We start from the raw sequence: 15,298 nt of genomic DNA, 5'->3' as shown, positions 1-15,298 counted from the left end.
ATACCAATTTTAAACATTAAAACAATTCAAAATAAATGAAGTAAACTAAACAATACTGCATAAACTTATTTATGTTCTATCTGGAACATCATACTTCCACTCACTAACAACTTCTATATTATATGTCTGTTATGCACTCTGACTCATGCTGCAGACTTCTATTTTTCCCTTTATTAGTTGTAAATTGGGCAAAATTTCCCCCATGACTCGGTCAAATATGCCCTCTCCTCTTCTAACTATAAAACAATTTAATTACACTTCTATTAGTACCTGGCAATAAGAAGCAGGCAGCTTGTCAAACCAGGATTTTAACACAAAATTCCCGTGGAGACCACGTTAGAGAGAATATGAGTATCCTGAAAGACTTATTAGAGCATTATGTTTTTATACCATCTATCTGTTAAACTCTCTATCTAGAGTTTCAGACCTCCACTTGTAAGTAACTTATATAATATACGTCTGTTATGCACTCTGTCTGGTGCTACAGACTTTTACTTTATTATTATTATTATTATTATTATTATTATTATTATTATTATTATTTCTGAATTGTGGGTGAAATTCCCCATGTGATTCGAGCAAACTCTGTACACAAATCTATTCTAAAAGCAAATAAACCAGTCTTTGAATTAAGTCACACTCTGGGCTTTGACAGAGCAGACTGTTTCTTTTCACAGCAGTGGACCTAGAGTCTTCGAGCAGACTCCCACTCTGTTCCTTTGTTTCAAGGTTCCACCCCCTCCTGCTTGAGTCCATGTGACTCATCTTGGTGGCACGACCATTTGACTTAGAAAATAAACTCTCTCAGGCTGATAATTTAAAATTTGGGTAAATCCTTGCCTAGCATAATAATTCTTGTTCGCCACCTGCATATAAACATCAACTACACTTCATTCTTTCTGTCTAATTAAAAATGGAACTTTTCTCTCGAATGTACTATACCCACAGTGGGTGGATGCTGGGAATGCGAGCAGAGTCCTCAACCAGAGAGCTGCAAGAGGATGGCCGCCAGGCTCAGAGAGTTGGTGGCAGTGTGGAATGGAGGTTAGGAGCTTAGCAGTTGAGATGCTTTGGTTTTTAAGATGAAAATACCATGCAGAGGCCTTGTACCCAACCTAGCTGGCACTAGCATGGCTTAGTAGAATCTTTTTTTAAACATTTACCACTGCAGAAATGTTAGAAGAATGTAATGAAATATTTTTATTAAATGAATTAATCTGTATATGAAGATTAAGTTGGCTTCATGACCTTCCAGATTGGGGAAAAATAAATACATAAGCCAGTTATAAAGGTGTGAGTACATATAGGAGACAAGTAAAAGATCAGACTTAGAGATGTTATATGTGATCTTAAAGCATCTAAGGTCAAGGTTGATTCATTGATATAAAACATCTTAAATCAAGAGTTCATTTGAGTTATTAATTGTTTCATTGTAACAGTTGTAAACACTGGCTTCAAAAAAACAAAAACCAAAACAAAATACATGCCTAATTGATGTTTGTTGAAAGTGTTTTTTCTTCCCTAGGCTTCATCTAAATGTTAAACAGAACTTAAAAATACCACATTAGTATAACTATACTTAGACCATATATTAACTTTGTCAAAGGGAATATTTTGACCCTTGTTTTCCAAGGTCAGCAGAATCGAAGGAAACTATGGAGTGTCTCCCAAAATGTTTTGTAGCCCTGCTAAGTGATATGGCTTCTTGCTCAGGAAAGACATGGAAACGCCACTGGGTGGACATTAACCAGTCTAGTCTACAAGTAGGGTGGTCAACATAGGAAAATATCCCCATTGCCACTAAGTGAAGCCATAGTCAAGCAATGCTATTAACTTAATCTCTAGCGCTGAAACCTTTGAAAAGAAGTAACAGATGCTAAAGGAAACTTATTATTGATCAAAGCCCAAATGACCACTGAGGACTATATCCTCTACTGGTCTGAAAAGAAAAAGAAAATTAATTTTGGCCTTCTTCATGGCCATAAACAATAATCCAGAAAGTCTAGCCAAAGACTTATATGATTAGGATTTTTTTTAGAAGTTCAAGCATCATAGTCCCAAGAAATCAGACTTAAATCTGTATAAAGTATTATTTATACAACTCTTTCTCCATAATGATTTTCTTCTTAAAATGAGTATATTGTTTAGATACAGAACATCATGACCTTGGGTCGGTTCAGTACTGCAGTATCTACTTTCTGGCCAAGAAAAACAGACCCGCTATTGTTTTAACCTAAATGATGGTTTAATTTCCATTCCTTCTCTTTCTTTAGAAGTTACCTAGGAGGGAGACTCAAACTGTGATTCTAGACATTTCAAAAGAAATCAACGAGCCTCAAATCAGATCCTGCATTCATCATCCTCAAATATAGCCTTTGACACCCAAGGAAAATGACAAGCAAAATGGAAGGATGCTCTGTGAGCCCATCAAGACATTCTAATAGACTTTGATTTTAAAAGTTTCAAAAATACCCAGAGTTCTGATTTTTCTGGCTTCCAATTTAGAACATTCAATGCCATGATTCTGGCTTTTAGTTCTCTCTCACCCCACTAGCCAAGGATTGGCCAAGGATTTTCTTTCCTCCCTGTACCTGACTGTTCTATAAAAGTAATTCCAATTTATTTCCTATAGCTCACTATTCAATAAAAGTAACCCCAAATTCCTAATTGTGATTAAAGTTACTTCTCCATGGGAACAGGAATGATAAGAACAGGAAACAGAAGTTAGACAGCTAAGGTCATGTACCCCAAAATCAGCAGTATTAGAGACATGCTTGGGTGTCTGGCCAGGAATGACAGACGAGAGATCTAATTTTTTATCTCTTCTTAAGGGACCGATCTTGCCTAAGGGCTATTTATAAAAGTGGAGACTTTTGATTGTATAGCTTCTATCTCTCTCTCATTTTATTTTTCAATTGTCCATTACTATTGTTGAAGTAATATTCATTATATACAATATTCACGCTATCAATTTTTATTTCATGCCTATGATAGACTTAATATGTACCTCTGGCTCTTTTATGTTTTTGTTATCTTATGGTAAACAAAATCCAGTAGTTTTGGTTATTCTTAAATTTGATTATTTGTACAGCCTGTTCACATAGATTGTGATGTATCATCTAGTTAGAGGTTACATAACATCCACTGTATTTTTGCATATTCAGACATTAATCATAATGTCTACACTCATTATTAGTTGAAATAATAGTGCAAGGAAATCATCAAATGAACTAGTTTGTCACTCTGTAATAGTTTTTTGAGGACAAGACAATCCTCCCCCTCTCTGTGTGTGTGTGTCTCTGTCTCTTTCTCTGTCTCTCTGTGTCTGTCTCTGTATTTTGGTCTGTCTGTCTGTCTCTGTGTCTCTCTGTCTCTGTTTTTCTCTTTCTGGGTCTGTGTGTGTGTGTGTGTGTGTGTGTGTGTGTGTGTGTGTGTGTGTGTGTGTATGTGTGTGTGTGCGTGCTCCTAGAGATGGAACTCAGAGTCTTGCCCTTACTATGTAAGAACTCTACTAATAAGTTCTAGAAAATTATCTTGATTCTTTTTAATTCATGAACTGCTGAAAATACTGAGTTAGTTCTCCAGCATCATTGTTATTGCTGATATCCTATCAGCAGTGACTTTTGTAATCTGGATGTAAAAATATGGGTGTATTTAATGTACTGGCTCATGTCTAATAATTCTCTCATGTCCTCTCTTTACACTTGTTATTTTAGTTTGCTTTTGAGTACTTTTGAACCATGTGTCTTATAAAAGTCATGATTTTCAAACATTAAGAAGAAGCCCAAATTTTGTCCTCTATACAATGACTATAAATACAAAGTACAGTTTTATTGGATTGATCGATGCTTTTAATGGTGTGTGTGTGTGTGTGTGTGTGTGTGTGTGTGTGTGTGTGTGTGTTGCCAGTTCTTCTGTTGGTGGTTTTTTGTTTGATTATTTGTTTTTTGCTTTTTTATGTTTAGACCAAGACCAGCAAACACTGCTCTGTGAGCTGCCCTTTTGATTCTGTTTCTAAGCTGCTTTAATACAACAACAATAATATATTAGTTGAAACGAAGGCAGACCCACAGTTAGAAAGTCTTAAATATTTACTATCTGAACCTTTTGAAGAAGAGATTTGTTTACCTATGGTCTAGACAACCAAAATAATTGTAAATTATGCCCTTTCTCAGTATTCACTGGTTCCCACAGAAATTCCCAGTATGTCAGATTTCGACCACCAGTAAGATATTTTTGGAAGTCTAGTGAACTGAATTGTCACCAAATAATTTTTGTACTAATTTTACTTTCTAGATATGGATGTCACAAATAACTTGATAAGTGTAGTTCACAGCAAAATGGATAAAAATAATTGTGAAAAGAAAACCCTTAAAATACCTTTAAAAAGGTTATTCAATTACAAATGCATAGTTGAATGCTGAATAATAGGTATATTTAACAGTTTTGATAGGCTGATAGAGCCAGCTTTGCTAAAGTATTTACTGTGTCCTGTTAACTAGCTTCAGAGTTGAAGACTAGGAGATTTTTTTTCATTCTTTAGTAAAAACATGCTCATCTAACAAGTTACCTACAAGCTACAAGTAGCTAACAAGTTAACTACAAGTTGGAAACCTTGTATAGTACTTGTTTGCATAAAAGTTGACCACAAATTGGACACCTCATACAATAATTGTTTACATAAAATAGTATTAAAACCCAAAGACCTTATCATAAGTGTATTACAATGCTATGCATACAGTCAAGTATAATTCTTAAAAAATTATACCCTGAGTACTTAAATCAGACTATTGGCATTAGAAATACTATTTTTAGGGGTTGGGGATTTAGCTCAGTGGTAGAGCACTGGCCTAGCAAGCCCAAGGCCCTGGGTTCGGTCCCCAGCTCCGAAAAAAAGAAAAAAAATACTATTTGTAGACATAGCATTGTGGTATACAACTTTAATCCCAGCACTCTGGAGGACCAAGGATCTTTGTGAATTTAAGGCTAGCCTTGTCCTCAAAGAGAGTTCCAATCCAGTTATGGCTATACTGTGCCTCAAACAAAACCAAAAAACAAAACAAACAAACAAACAAACAAAAGGAAAAGAAAATGTTCCTTGAAAGGTTGTCTTGGTGGAGTTAACAATGCCCAGCATGCATTTATTATTTGACAAGTTGCTTTGCCAGCCAGGTGTCATATGAATCTTTAACATAGGTTCAAATAAGTGGTCTCTTCGGGTCAGAGATGTTAGTGAGGGACACAAAGATGATCTACCTTCTGCCTGAATGAAAAGTATCATGCTTTATACAATAATTTTCATTGTTAGAGGGGGCCACAAGCTCATTAATCACATCAACGTGAAGTTCTAAGTCAATTATTATCACCTGGTTTGCAACAAATAGGCACAAGTCTAACCTAGGACAAAGTTTTCTAAACACATTTTCTTTCTAGTTTTCAATGTAGTGTAAGTATTCTAGAGAATTCAGACTGTTTTCTGCACTCAGAATTACTTTCACTTTGTTTGGATCTCCAAAGTCCCTGTATCATATTCTTGGCCCCTCAAACTTAGTACTGTTGGGAAGAGTGGTAGAGTCTTCAAGAGGTGGAGCTTAGGATACCTTTTGGTTATTGTGGGGAAGAAAGTTGAAGTAGTGAGACTTTATACAGCTTTGTACTGCTTCCTGTCCATGAGGTGGGCATCACTGTCCTACCACATTTTCTACCATAAAATGACACCTTATCACAAGAACCAGGAGCCCAACCCATTCAGGACATCAATTTCTGAAAGAATGAGTCAAAATAAAATGCAGTTACTTACTGCTTATGGATTTTGTTGTAGCAATGCAATACCAAGCTAAAAGTGTTTTTAGTGTTCTGGCTGTTACAATTGAAATAATAGGAAAGCTCCTGAATGTAATCATGAGGAAGGTGTAGATCGTTGAGACTAACCAAATCATTTACTTAACACTGTAGACAAGCAGGTCATTGTTAGTACTTGTGAAGGCCAGTGTCCTTCACTGGCACCTTAGGTTGGTTTATAAAAGGGCTAATTTTTTGCTGGTTAAACAGCACTTAATATAGACTTTTGCTGAAAGAGTTAAGAATAATTCCAACAGTATATATGCCCTCTCTGAAACATGGCTTCTGGTCTAGAAAATCGCAAAGCAGCTACATGGTAACTTCCTTTGACCAAAAGTAAGTTCCATACAGGAAAAAATGGTCATGGAGAATCTAAGGAAGGGGGATACTCAAATCCTCTCAGGGTCTGGCATTCATAGAGCACCTGAAAAGAAATTATTCAAATACAAAGGAATTACCATGTGAATGGGGCTTCTGCATAATGTCTGCATATGCCGCCTTGCATTTTGATCAACTGCAAACATAAACTGCGTGAGAAAGCAGGTGCCTTTTTCCCATATCTTTTGAACATCAGTATTTCCCAGCAGTTAACTGTGTGTGATAATGGCTGTGGCACAGAAATGTTTTTATTTGGATCCAAACTCTTCACCCAGAAGCAGCTTTTTGTCATATATTTTAAGCTTGGAGGTTTTGATCCAGATTCATTAGATGACAGATCATTTAAATAAGAACACTAGAAGGCAGACTGAGGGGGAACTTCATAAGATGTTGGGGCTTCAAAGAATATTACAGCTCAGAGGGATTTCACTTTTGGAGCCAAATTCAGATCCCACCTACAGAGTTGAAGCCATTAATTATTAAGCACAGTATTACATATTAAAATTACAAGATATCAGGTTTGACAGCACATCACAATGAACTTTACAATTGTGATTTCTCATCCTAATAATGATGATAGAACAGACTGAATGGCAAATTGCTAGTATTCTCAATTGAACATTTCAGAGACCTGTGCCCCGCTCCCTCATTACTGAGGGCCACTATTCATCCAGCAAAATTTCTAGCAGAAAGGAATTTGGGCTCTGTTGTGGTTAATTCACAAGACAGCAAGCAGAGGGAAGCTGCTAAATGGCACAGTGGGTTAATGACACACTACAGTGCTTCACCGTGGGAGACATATGGGTTGAATTCTGGCATTGTTCACAAGTGAAAATTGGTTTACCAATCTTGGTCCCTGGTGGACAGTTGTCCTTGTCCTAGACCTCCTCAGATGTCCTAATTTTCTGCCTGCAGGAGCAAGAGCAGGCAGGCTACTTGTAACAGTAAAATTGGCTTGAGAATTGCAGGAGGAAACTGGCCCACTGTCCTTTTAATCCTGTTGCTGCTGGTATCTCATTTTCACAAGCATAAAATTCTACTCAAAACAGGGGAATAAAAGTAATAAACAAGGCCAATTTCCTTTCTGGTAAACTATATTCCCAAAGATGTAAGCTTAGATTAATTTATTGAAAGGGGACAATTGAGTGCAGCAGGCCTTGCCCTTAGTAGAGGATTATGAATCTTAAAGATTAAGAGCAGAACAGCTTAGTCAAAAATATGTTGTTTTTTCTAGAACAGTTGTGTCAGATAATTTAATGTGTGCAGTTCTTTTGCTTATAATACTTATGTCCTTGGTTATAAAGAGAATGCATGTAATAATAATTGATAATTTTATAATATATTATAATATATTATGTATTTCAGAAAACAATACTCCAGCTTCAAAAAGGACTTTTCATTAAAATAAATTCATTTAATTTACTTTCCCATTAGGTAGATTTTGGAAACATGAGGAATCATAAATGCAAATACAATAAAATGATCAGAGAACAAGTTTAATAATATATATACATATTATACATAAATATATACCTATATATTATATTATATATATTTCAAATTGGAAATAGAAGGAAATTATAGCACTGTCTAACAATGTCTGATTTCTACCTTGGAATAAAGGAAAATTTACTTTACTCTGTTCTAAAAGCACTGTAAGTTTAGTGGAATAGATGAAAAGAACAGAAAGAAACATCTATGCCCTAGAAGAGATTTACCATTTATTGAAATTAAGACAGATATATTTGAAAAAGCCCTTATAGTAACAAAGAAAAAAAAAGAATTAAAATGTTGAGTTATTTTTTTCTTCAATTTTTTTGTTTGTTGGTTTTCTAGGTATATTTAGGTCTCTGTCAATTTTCTGGCATTATTTTAGCCTTTTTTTTTTTTGCTTCCATTAATTCTGCCTATTACTCATTTTTTACTCAGTCATTCCCTTTTAGCTTTGAAGAATAGTTCTTAGTTATTTTATTTGCAGATTCATGGGCTGCAAAAAAATCTAAGTGGTAGAGCAGATCTCATAGGTATCATATATGCTAACCTATGTCCAATTTCTAGTAAAACACTCAAACACACACACACACACACACACACACACACACACACACACACACACAGAGGCAAAAATTTACTTTACTCTGTTCCCCAATTATGGTTCCTAAATATGAGTGATAGTTCCATTCCACACTATCCTTTTGTGAACCTTTGTCTTATATGTATAGCCAGCCTTGTGAAGTTGGCATCATCCACTACTACTCATTTCTCAAGACTTCCTGTGCCATGGCTGTTGGCCTTCCAGTTTCCCCAGTACCTTCTGGACTATGATTTTAATTTCTGTGCTCACTTTTATTTTTAACACTAGCCTGCTCTCCGGGCTCATTAAGTCATATCCATCTTTACTCTCTTGACACCTTTTGTTCACAGAGGTCTCTTCTTCCTCTAATAATTCATCATTCTCTATGCAAATTACACCACAATTATTAAACATTAAAAAGTTCAAAGACCTTTTAAAAAAAGAAGAGAAAAGAAGGATTAGAAGTAAGACCCAACTGGCAAACCCCTTGTCTAGTGAAACAAGTTCCTAAGCTAGAAGCCTAGAACTCAAAGAAGAAAAGAACCTAAAGCCTGTTTTGGCATTTTCTAATTGACTAGCTTAAAATTAAGGTTAAGAAAATAATTTGAAAGTGATTTTTTAATAAAAACTGTAAAGACAGTAAGAGTGTCTATGTGTAGAGAGAGACACATTTATGTTACCTTTAATATTCTAGTACACTTAGCAAACTGCCTTCTTAGATCACTCAGGAAGCGTATTAGACTCACAAGTAAGTACCCAACATATGATAATAACAGCATTAGCTATGTTAACATGGCATTATTAATCCTACTGAGATATTCAAAGCCTCCTTGACATTTAAAAAATATAAAACAAAATTCTGCAGTTCTCTATAGTTAAGCTTATAATGACAGATTTTTGAAGGTACCAAAAATTGCATTTGCATCCACAAATAATTCAATACTTTAAAATTATATGATTCAACTGCAATTTTAGGTTCTTTTAAATCACATTCTGACAAACTTGAAGGTCTTTAAAACTACTTAAAAACCTTTCTGCATGAAGCATAAGAAAAATTATTTTTTATTTAATTTATTAAAATATTGGAGAGCCAGAGCACTATGGCACCATCAGAGGCCAGCTATTCTACAAGAGCCAGCTCTGGATATCTTAAAACAGGTGAAGCACAAGAAAATGATGTTAAATCCAATCTTGTAAAGAAAACAAAGGCCTTCAGAGAGGAAATGAAGAATTCCCTTAAAATATATAGGAAAATAGAATCAGGTAAGTAAAGAAAATGAATAAAACTGTTCAAAAACTTAAAATAGGAATAGAAGCAATAAAGAAAACACAAACTGAAGGAATATTGGACTGAAAACCAAGGTAAGAGAACAGAAACTGCAGATACAATTATCACCAACAAATAGAAGAGATCAAAGAGAGAATCTTAGATGTAGAAGATAGGATAGAAGAAATCACTATATTGTAAAAGAAAATGTTAACTTTAAAAATCTATTTTTGTATAGAATGAGATGGATATGTTGATTTGAATTATGCTTGAATCTGTAAATGGCTTCTGAAAGGATGGGGATTTTATAATATAAATTATATCAATCAATGAACATGGGAATCTTTCCATTTCTGACTGTCTTTATCTCTTTTAAAGGTATTTAAAACTTTCATCATGGAGATCTTTTACCACTTTGTGAGGTTTCTTCCTGTATAATTTCATTTTGAGGGTATTCTGAATGTTGGTCTGTCTTTGATCTTTTCTCTGTAAGCATGTTGTTGTCACATAGAAAAGCTATTGATTTTTGAAAGTTGATACAATATTCTGCACATTACTGAAATTGTCTTTCCTACAAATTTTCTGGTAGAGGTGTTAAGATCTTTAATGTATAATAATATATTGCCTGATAATAGGAATAGTTTGACTTCAGGGCTTGAGAGATGACTCAGCAGCTAAGGAATAGTTTGATTTCTTTTCTTATTTATATTAGTTTAATTTCATTTATTTTTATTATTTTTTATTTAATATTTTCTTTACTTATATTTTAATGTTATCCCCATTCCCTATTTCCCTTTTTGGGTTCCCCTATCCCTTCTCCCCTCCCCCTGCTTCTATGAAAGTGTTTCCCCCACCCACCCACCACACTGGCATTCCTCTACACGGGGGCACTGAGCCTTCACAGGAACAAGGGCCTCTCCTCTCATTTATGCCCAACAAGGCCATCCCCTGCTACATACGTGGCTGGAGCCATAGGTCCCTCCATGTGTACTCTTTGGTTGGTGGTTTAGTCTATAAAATCTCTGAGTGTCTGCTTGGTTGATATTGTTGTTTTTCAGTCCTTTCCCTAACTCCTCCATTAGGGACCTTGTTCTCAATTCAATGGTTGGCTGTGAGCACCTGCCTCTGAATTTGTCAGGCTTTGGCAGAGCCTGTCCGGAGACAGGTATACCAGGCTCCTGTCAGCATGCACTTCTTGGCACCCATAATATTGTCTGGATTTGGTGACAGAATAGGGGATAGATTCTGGGGTGGGGCCATCTGTGGATGACCTTTTCCTCAGTCTCTTCTCTACACTTTGTCTCTGTATTTCCTCCTGTGAATATTTTGTTCTGACTTCTAAGAAGGACTGAAGCCTCCACATTTTGGTCTTCCTTTTGAGCTTCATGTGGTCTCTGGATTGTATCATATGTATTCTGAGCTTTTGGGCTAATATCCACATATCAGTGAATGCATACCATGTGTGTTCTTTTATGATTGAGTCACCTCACTCAGGATGAAATTTTCTAGTTCCACCAATTTGCCTAAGAATTTTGTCAAGTCATTTGTTTTAATAGCTGAGTAATACTCTATTATGTAAATGTTCCACATTTTCTGTATCTATTCCTCTGTTGAAGGACATCTGGGTTCCATCCAGCTTCTTGCTATGAGCCTAATGGAACATGTGTCCTTGCTATACGCTTGAGCATCTTTTGGGTATGTGTCCAGAAGTGGTATAGCTGGGTCCTCAGGTAATACCATGTCTAATTTTCTGAGGAACCTCAAGGCTGATTTCCAGAGTGGCTATACCTGCTTGCAATCCCACAAACAATGGAGGAGTGTTCCTCTTTCTCCACATCCTCACCAGCATCTGTTGTCACCTGAGTTTTAATCTTAGCCATTCTGACTGGTGTGAGGTAGGATCTCAAGCTTGTTATAATTTACATTTCCCTGATGACTAAGGATGTTGAATATTTGTTTAGGTGCTTCTCAGCCATTCAATATTCATGGAATATCTTGGTTTCTCCATCTATGTTAATTGAGAGTTTTGCTGGATATAGTAGCCTGGGCTGATATTTGTGCTCTCTTAGGGTTTGAAAGACATCTCCCCAGGATCTTCTGGATTTTAAAGTCTGGTGAGAAGTCTGGTGTAATTGTGATATGTCTGCCTCTATATATTACTTCACCTTTTCCCTTATGGCTTTCAATATTCTTTGTTTTGTGCATTTGGTGTTTTGACTCTTATGAGATGGGAGGAATTTCTTTTTTTGGTCCAGTATATTTGGAGTTCTGTAGGTTTCTTATATGTTCCTGGGAATCTCTGTTTTTAAGTTAGGGAAGTTTTCTTCGATAATTTTATTGAAGATATTTACTGGCCCTTTAAGTTGGGAATTTTTGCTCTCTTCTATACCTAATATCCTTAGGTTTGATCTTCTCATTGTGTCCTGGATTTCCTGGATGTTTTGGGTTCAGAGCTTTTTACATTTTACATTTTCTTTGACTGGAGTGTCAATGTTTTCTATGGTATCTTCTGCCTCTGAGATTCTCTCTTCTATCTCTTGTATTCTGTTGGTGATGCTTGTATGTATGATATCTGATCTCTTTCCTAGGTTTTCTACCTCCAGAGCTGTATGCTTTTGTGATTTCTTCATTGTTTCTGTTTCCTGTTTTTTTAGATCCTGGATGGTTTTGTTGAATTGCTTCACCTGTTTGGTTGGGTTCTCCTGTTATTTCTTTAAGGGAGTTACTCATGTCCTTCTTAAGTCTTCTATCTTCACCATAATATATGATTTTAACTCGGAATCTTGTTTTTCAGTTGTGATGGGGTACAAAGGACTGCTGTAGTGGGAAAACTGGGTTCTGATGATGTTAAGTAGACTTGGCTTCTCTTGCTTATATTCTTGTGCTTACCTCTTGCCATCGGGTTATCTCTATTGCCTGCCCTATCTGTCTCCAACTGGCACCTGTCCTTCTTGTGATCCCGGTTGTGTCAGAAATCCTCAGAGTCCAGGGGTTTTTGTGATCCTGGGATCCTTAGTGTGTCAGAACTCCTTGGAGTAAAGCAGTCTCTGAGATACTGAAGTCAAGGTGTGACCAAGCTCCTGACGTCCTGTTGTGTCAGAGCTCCTGGGAGTCAAACTTTCTCTGGGTGTTTCAGGAGTGGGTGGAGAGAGGCTAGAGCTCTGAGTTTGCACTGAGCACAGAGAAAAGCTGAAAGGAACCCATGTCTCTGGGTGAGTAGGGGTTTGTGTTTCCCTGGTTCCTATGTGGGTCCCAGTTATACTTGGTTTGGGAACGGTGTTGTGGCTTCAACTGTGACCTTGAGTGTGCCAGAGCTCCAGTGCTTTTGGGTGTGTCTGATTTCCTAGGAGTTGAGCTTCCTCTGTGATCCTGTGTTCCTGTGATCTTGTGTTCCTGTGATCCTGTGATCCTGGGTGTATTAGTGCACCTGGGTCACAGGCTCCTCTGGGTGTTATGGAAACAGGTGCAGGACCAGTGGCCAAGGTCTGTTCCAGGCACAAGTTCAGACCGGAAGGGACCAAGCGCTGTTAGCTTGGCAGGAAGCAAGTCACTCCGGGTGTTGAGACAGATGTTGTGACCTCCTCAGCTGTGATCCTAGGCGTGTTTGAGTACCTGGGTGAAGGGCTTCCTCTGGGTGTTGTGGGAATAGGTGTGGGACAAGCGCCCAACGTCTGCTCAGGGCACAAGTTCAGACTGGAAGGGCTAATTTCATTTTCTTATTGCTTGACTTAACGCTTTTCACACGCTGTTAAGAGGAGTGGGCCCAGTGAGTAATCCTTTCTTGTTCCTGATTGCTCAAGACAATTTTTCCATTTATGATGCTGTTAGCAGTAGTTAATTCATATATACTTTTTATTACAGTGAGGTATATTTCCTCTAGTGCTATATTCTTTAGTACTTTTACCATGAGGGAATGTTAACTTTTATCAAACATTCTTTCTAGACGGTAATGTAATTTTTTTTATCATAAAATGCATTTATGTGGCTGAGTAACTCTGCATCCATGGGATATAGCCAATTTGTCATTTTCAATAACTTTTCTGATATATGTTTATGTCATGTTTATAAGCATTATATTTAATATTTTCAAATCTATTTTAATCCAGGATATAGGCCTGTGGTTTTATTTTTTGCTTTTTTTTTTACTTTATTGTTATGTGGTTTTATTATTAAATGGATGCTATCTTTATAAAAGGAACTTGAGAGTGCTCTTTTTCTATATACTTTTAATCATTTAAGAAGAATTGGCTATAAATATTTTATGAAAGTCTGATATAATTATGCTTTGAATATCCCTGTCCCTGGCCTGCTTTAACTGAAAGACATCTTATTATTTTAGTGTTTGTTAGGTGTCTAAGTTGTTGACTTTCTCTTGGTTTTATTTTAGTGATTTAGCTGAATCTAGAAATTTGTTCATTTCTTTTATGTTGTACTATTATGTTTCTTTTTTGTCTATTTCTTTTGGGTTGTACTCAACAGAGTACAGATTTGCAAAATAATGCTTTATAGTAGTCTAAATTCCTCCCATTATGTTGTAATATTTCCCTGTTCACTCTTTAGTATAATTAAGTTACTTTATATCCCAAATGCAGCTTCCCTTCCCTCCTCTCCTCTCAGTCCGTCCCTTTCACCTGCCCTCCTGCACCATTATTGCTCCTCCTTGCTCCTCTACTTCTTCTCAGAAAAGATCTAGTTCTGTTAATTTGGGTCCTCTATTTCTCCCTTTTGGTTAGTTGGGCCAAGTACCTTATCTTAAAGGAACCAGCTCTGAGATTCATTGGTTCTTTGTATTATTTGCCTTAATTCTACTCCATAGTTTTGGCTTCAATTTTTAATATTTTTTGCCATGTAGTGTTTTGCATTTCCCAAATTTGCTTTGTGTTTTCCAAATTTGTCTGCTGTACCATGAAGACATTTTTGTGCTCCTTTTTAGTTTGCAATACATAAATTTAAAACATTACCTTTTCCTCATAGGACTGTTTTTGATGTATCATAAAAGTTTTATTGTGTTGTATTTTCATTTAGTTCCAGGAAATTTTTCTTCCTTTCTTGATGCTTTATTTTAACAATTTGTTATTCAGTAATGAGTTTCTTAATCTCCATGAGTTTGTATATTTACTGGGAAATTATTTGCTGCCAATACTAAATTTTATTATATGTTCTGATAAGATGCAGAGAGTTGTGTCAATTCCTTTGAATTTGTGAATATTTGCTTTATGTCCATGGATGTGGTTTCCATGTCCTGAGAGTAGAATGTGAATTTGTGATTTTTTTTTTTTTACTTTTTTATTGATTTTTTTTTTTTTTGGTTAGTTTCACATTATATTCCCTTGGCCCACTCATTGTTCTGTCCTTCATATTCTCCAACGGTCCTCTGCCCTTGCAACCTCCCCATTAAAAGAAAAAAAATTCCTCTCCCCATACATCATTCCTTGCTGAATGTTCATTTTAATCAGTCATTGGTCTGGAGTCAGGTCTCTGGCTTCTGCTACATCATTGGGACTTCTCTCAGTTACCCTGTTGCTGTCTTGTGCCATGGAGATTCTGCGGCTTTGAAACAATAGGATTGGCCCTTTCGCACTATCTGGATGAAGTAGATTTGGGGATAGAACAATTAAAAGTGGTAGTCGATCTGATCAGCCCACCATTTTTCTATATCCACACCTCAGGTGGTGGGGCTGGCTACTGAGAAAAGACTGTACTTCTCCCCAAATCCAGTCTCACCTCTCTTCATATGT

General features: G+C 36.3%; 1 pseudogene; it reads right to left on the bottom strand.

Annotated features, from left to right (window-relative positions):
- LOC116896462 overlaps positions 1–12,459 on the bottom strand; it is a 107,382-nt pseudogene extending 94,923 nt beyond the window's left edge.
- Positions 12,460–15,298: the final 2,839 nt, after the last annotated feature.

This window comes from Rattus rattus, chromosome 1 (genome assembly GCF_011064425.1).
Source record: "Rattus rattus isolate New Zealand chromosome 1, Rrattus_CSIRO_v1, whole genome shotgun sequence".
Lineage (NCBI taxonomy): Eukaryota > Metazoa > Chordata > Mammalia > Rodentia > Muridae > Rattus > Rattus rattus.
The sequence above is the reverse complement of the archived record's forward strand: the minus strand, read 5'-3'. Positions and strand labels throughout refer to the sequence as shown.